Below are 6000 nucleotides of genomic sequence, written 5' to 3' on the forward strand. Positions count from 1 at the left end.
AATGGGGCTTTAAATGTTTAGCAATATTCTTATCTAGATAATTAAAGGTGTATAATAAGTTATAGCAATGAAGGTGTAACGGACAGTTCGATGCTAATAACCCACATGAAGGCAAAAATACAGACACGTGGACGGTTTAATTCGACCATCAGCTGAGGTCCTCTTCAGCAGAAATATGTGCCCTAAAATGTTTAATTATTGACTTGGCCTCTTTTGTTTTGAAGATGTTTGTTATCATGATTATCATTTTCTTGAACATAAGAACTTCCACCATAGTTACCCCTAGACTAGACTTGGTCACAGACCGGACAGAGGGGGCGTTGACCCCCGAAACCCTCCATGAGTATAGACTCCTTATAATGCTTTCGCCAGGAGATCCAGACAAAAATAGGAGCCAGACAGGGTGTTGGAGGGTAAGGGTGTGGTAGGGGAGGGTTTAAGGGTGAGGGTGTGTTGTAGCGGGGAGGGGTTGTTGGGTGGCGTGGTGATAGGGGCAGCGTGGGAAAGCCCAGTACGAAGTAGCGATATGAATGACTTCTTGGCTGGGTTCTCCGTCTTCGCTATATTAATGCATCAGATGCTGCTGCTGTACAGCACGTTAATTTGGCTCCCATCCGGCTTGGGTGGTTGGGTGATTGTTGTGGTTTAGAGGTGGGGAGTTGGAAGGGAGGTGTGGGGTTATATGAAGAGGTGAGGGCGGAGGTGTGTGGGTAGGGGCTTAGGAGGGGTGTGTAAGACTGTGTGAAAGGTTGTGTGGGAGGGGGTGTGAATGATTTCTCCCCCCCCCTCACATATGCATTGGTAAATATATATTGGTGAATTGGTGCTCAGTGCTTTATTTTTCCACCAAACTAACTTAGTGGTCCAGCCTCTCCATACTAAATTAACGTAATATAAACGTAACTGAATCCTGCCCAAAATATCAGCGTATGTTGGCAGAAATTTAGTTGACGTTGCTTATCATTACTGAAGTGTTTCGATATCTCAATGTTGAGGCTGGTTTTAGCGGATTTGTTACAACAATGAGTTTACACTATGTATAAGTATATATGTATTATTCCTAGATAATTTAATTGGTATGCAATTTGCATATAATTTTATTGAATAAGAATTTGTTTTCCTAAGCCATAATTATGATTAGATCTTCAGGATCTTATATTCTTCAGTGGTCACATGAACTTGCTTATATGTTGTGTGTACTTCAGGGCAGTTTTATTCCTCCTGTGTTTATTGGAGTTTTGAGGTTAACAAAGTTGTTTATGTTCTTGGTCTATCTTCACCATGAGCATCATGTACACCTTGGTAAATGAGACAATTTAACTGGAAGCGCAGCCTGCTGAAGAGGTTAGTATAAAAGAAATCCCGGCATCGTCCTAAGAAACACATGAAAAAAAAATAATAAGAGAAATACTCCTTGCTGAGGGCTTTATTTTCATCTCTAGAGTTCATAGTTAAAGTAGTGATTTCCAGAAACTGAAGAGAAGTTAGTCTATTTTCTTGTCGATGGAGAAGAGTACTACTGATCCGCGTAAATTTGACTTCAGTATGAGGAAACTGGTGATGGGCTTTTGTTGTCATTTATTTCCATCTGTGCCTCATGTTAAAGAAGAGAGTGAATTATGAGAGTTTGCGGCACCTCCCTCCGTCATTTCTTGTTCTTCTCCTTTCTAAACCGTGTAATTTTGGAAAGCAATTGTGCTCTTTCCTCGTAGCTGGCGGCAAGGTGTGACACAGGCAGTAAACTATCATCTGGCTTTGTCGAGTTTTCTATTCAAACTGCTAGAAAAAATAATGAACTTCAGGCAGGATTGGTTCGGAGAGCTGAATAACGCCATCTTTTCAAATGCGTTAGACTTAAGTTCCAGTCGACCTGAAGCCACTTGGTATGGGCGACTAGCAATATCTTGGAGTGCTTCGCCAAATGCCCTTGTACCAAGGCCGTATATATTGAGTTTGCAGAAGGCCTATAACATTATGTATAGGTTTAGCCTCCTCCATCATCTCTACGAAGCTGACTGTATATCGTGTAGCTACACAGAAGAAAGACGGAACGTTCCATATGCAGGTTGATGCTTACCCCTCGCGGGGCTTTACCCTGAAAAAGGGAGTCCCGCAGGGCAGCGTTTTGTGTCTAATGTGTTTTTCAGTAGCTGTAGATGGGCAGCATTGTCCCTGCTGGGTGAGGAACTCCCTCTAATGTTAATGACCTTACAGTTCACTACTTAGTGTTTCTCCTGAGGTGATCTGCGGCTGGCTTCAGCCCGCAGGTAGACACCAACGTGGGGGCCAGCCGCTGGCTTCAAGTGGCAGGCAGACACTTTAGTAGGGGCCTGCCACTGGCTCTAAGTGGCAGTTTAACACCATTGTGGGTTCCTGCCGCATGTGATCTTCTAGAACAAAGGTTGGCTTGTGTTCCACAAGAACTTGCATTGTACTGGATTTTGTGTTCCACGAGGACTTGTCTTCTACGAAAACCTTTGCCTAACTAGAGTCTATGTTCTACGAGAACCTGTGTTCTACGAGAACGTGTGTTCTATGAGGGCCACTGTTGAACACGATCTACATTCTCCTCACGTATCTTGACGACTGCACCATCTGGCGAGCTGGTGGAACCACCCACCACCCCCTGCTGCTACCACCACCACCACCACCATCACAACCACCACCATCACAACCACTACTACATCCACCACCACCACCACCACCATCACAACCATCACCATCACAACCACTACTACATCCACCACCACAATCATAACCACCATCACAACCACCACTACCATCACCTGTCTACAGTTCAACTTCCTCTTCTATCTCCCGAAAATAACCTAACCTGAACTCACCTCCACTCTTCTTTCTCTTCTCTCTCTTTCTCTCTCTCTCTCTCTCACTCTCGTCCTGTTAAGATGAAGAACATTCCTGTGTGAGCCATATAGGGAGCAGCTGCACCTGGTGTTATCTCTCCACCACATGTTGTTCTCGCTGTTAATGATCACTGTATCTTCCTCTTTCTTTCCCTTCTCTTTTTTTCTTTTTTTTTCTTTTCATTTCTGTTTCCTATTTTCTCCTACAGTGCGCAAATTAATTGGGACAGTGGTGAAATAAGACATTTATTTGGAAAATTAATGTTTATTTGAGAAATATACGGCAATGATAAGACAGGTAATTGATTTAATAAGAGATATGACTACCCTTTGTTTTTATAAGCATTGCTACATACTTTGGCATAGAGTCGACCAATGTTGAACACGTTTTCCACAATGGGAAGCAAATGAGTTGCCAGGAATGCCTTGTATTTGTCAGTGTTGATCGTTCCTCAACAATAACGAGCCGTCCAGGGCCTTTAGCAGTAAAACTACCCCAAACATCTTTTTAGGCGGGTGTTTTGGAGCTTGTTAAATGTGTCCATTCCGAAAAGCTTCACCTTTGCTTCATCTCACCACCACTGGTCCGTACCCACTCATGTGGTGACCATCCTTTAGGATCAGGTGCCCACCACAGACGTTTTTTCTTCATCTCACCAAGGAGCCTTTCAAGGAGCATTTTTCAAACAGTTGAAAAATCAACAATTACTCCAGTTGAAGCTAAATCTCTCTGTATATCTTTGCTAGTTTTCTTGGGATTCTTCACACTATTTCTTATGTTTAACATGATAACCTTATCATCGTGAGGTGTTGTCTTGCATTTCCTTTTACATCTTCCTCGACGTATCGCTCCACAATCACCGGTGTCATCAGCTCTCTTCAGAATCCCACCAACGGTTGACTTTACTAGGCTCAAATTTTAGGCGATCTGTTTGATACTCAAATCAGCATGATTTCTAAGAGCTACAGTACTTGCACACTTTCTAGGTGTAACATCCATCATGAATTTCAGCAATAATCATAAATTGAAGGGGAGAACTTGGCGAAATCACTTTCACTCACGGTGCACACTTGTAGGAATAGCCTTACAGAACAACAGCTGTTGTAGCACTGACGATAATCACAGGGTAACACTACTTTTGGGTATTGTAAACTTGTACAATATCCAGAAGAGGGTGTAGAACAGTTTCGTATTTGAAATATTACTGTTGACATAAGTTCTGCTGAATTTAATATTGACGATGACTAATTTTGGATGGTGAGTAAGCTACAGAGTGCAGTGTGCCATATATATATATATATATATATATATATATATTTATATTTTTTTTTTTTTTTTTTTTTTTTTTTTTTTTTTTTTTTTTTTTTTTTTTTTTTTTTTATCACACCGGCCGAGTCCCACCAAGGCAGGGTGGCCCGAAAAAGAAAAACTTTCACCATCATTCACTCCATCACTGTCTTGCCAGAAGGGTGCTTTACACTACAGTTTTTAAACTGCAACATTAACACCCCTCCTTCAGAGTGCAGGCACTGTACTTCCCATCTCCAGAACTCAAGTCCGGCCTGCCGGTTTCCCTGAATCCCTTCATAAATGTTACTTTGCTCACACTCCAACAGCACGTCAAGTATTAAAAACCATTTGTCTCCATTCACTCCTATCAAACACGCTCACGCATGCCTGCTGGAAGTCCAAGCCCCTCGCACACAAAACCTCCTTTACCCCCTCCCTCCAACCCTTCCTAGGCCGACCCCTACCCCGCCTTCCTTCCACTACAGACTGATACACTCTTGAAGTCATTCTGTTTCGCTCCATTCTCTCTACATGTCCGAACCACCTCAACAACCCTTCCTCAGCCCTCTGGACAACAGTTTTGGTAATCCCGCACCTCCTCCTAACTTCCAAACTACTAATTGACTTAAGAAATCGTAATGACACGATTGCAAATAAACCATACCCCCGGCCGGGATTGAACCCGCGGTCATAGAGTCTCAAAACTCCAGCCCGTCGCGCTAGCCACTAGACCAGCTAGCCACAATAAGATTCATCCAACTAGGTATATTTCTACACCATAGGAAAGTTAGCACAGGCACCTCTGTGACCACAAATGCAAGTTTTTACAGACGAATCTCCAGCTAGCGTGGCCGTGACGAACTCTAGCTCAAGTCCCTTCACTGCCGTCAACATGACTTAAGAAATCGTAATGACACGATTGCAAATAAACCATACCCCCGGCCGGGATTGAACCCGCGGTCATAGAGTCTCAAAACTCCAGCCCGTCGCGCTAGCCACTAGACCAGCTAGCCACAATAAGATTCATCCAACTAGGTATATTTCTACACCATAGGAAAGTTAGCACAGGCACCTCTGTGACCACAAATGCAAGTTTTTACAGACGAATCTCCAGCTAGCGTGGCCGTGACGAACTCTAGCTCAAGTCCCTTCACTGCCGTCAACATGACTTAAGAAATCGTAATGACACGATTGCAAATAAACCATACCCCCGGCCGGGATTGAACCCGCGGTCATAGAGTCTCAAAACTCCAGCCCGTCGCGCTAGCCACTAGACCAGCTAGCCACAATAAGATTCATCCAACTAGGTATATTTCTACACCATAGGAAAGTTAGCACAGGCACCTCTGTGACCACAAATGCAAGTTTTTACAGACGAATCTCCAGCTAGCGTGGCCGTGACGAACTCTAGCTCAAGTCCCTTCACTGCCGTCAACATGACTTAAGAAATCGTAATGACACGATTGCAAATAAACCATACCCCCGGCCGGGATTGAACCCGCGGTCATAGAGTCTCAAAACTCCAGCCCGTCGCGCTAGCCACTAGACCAGCTAGCCACAATAAGATTCATCCAACTAGGTATATTTCTACACCATAGGAAAGTTAGCACAGGCACCTCTGTGACCACAAATGCAAGTTTTTACAGAGGAATCTCCAGCTAGCGTGGCCGTGACGAACTCTAGCTCAAGTCCCTTCACTGCCGTCAACATGACTTAAGAAATCGTAATGACACGATTGCAAATAAACCATACCCCAGGCCGGGATTGAACCCGCGGTCATAGAGTCTCAAAACTCCAGCCCGTCGCGCTAGCCACTAGACCAGCTAGCCACAATAAGATTCATCC

The sequence above is a fragment of the Cherax quadricarinatus genome, chromosome 20, assembly GCF_038502225.1.
Source record: "Cherax quadricarinatus isolate ZL_2023a chromosome 20, ASM3850222v1, whole genome shotgun sequence".
NCBI classification, from domain to species: Eukaryota; Metazoa; Arthropoda; class Malacostraca; order Decapoda; family Parastacidae; genus Cherax; species Cherax quadricarinatus.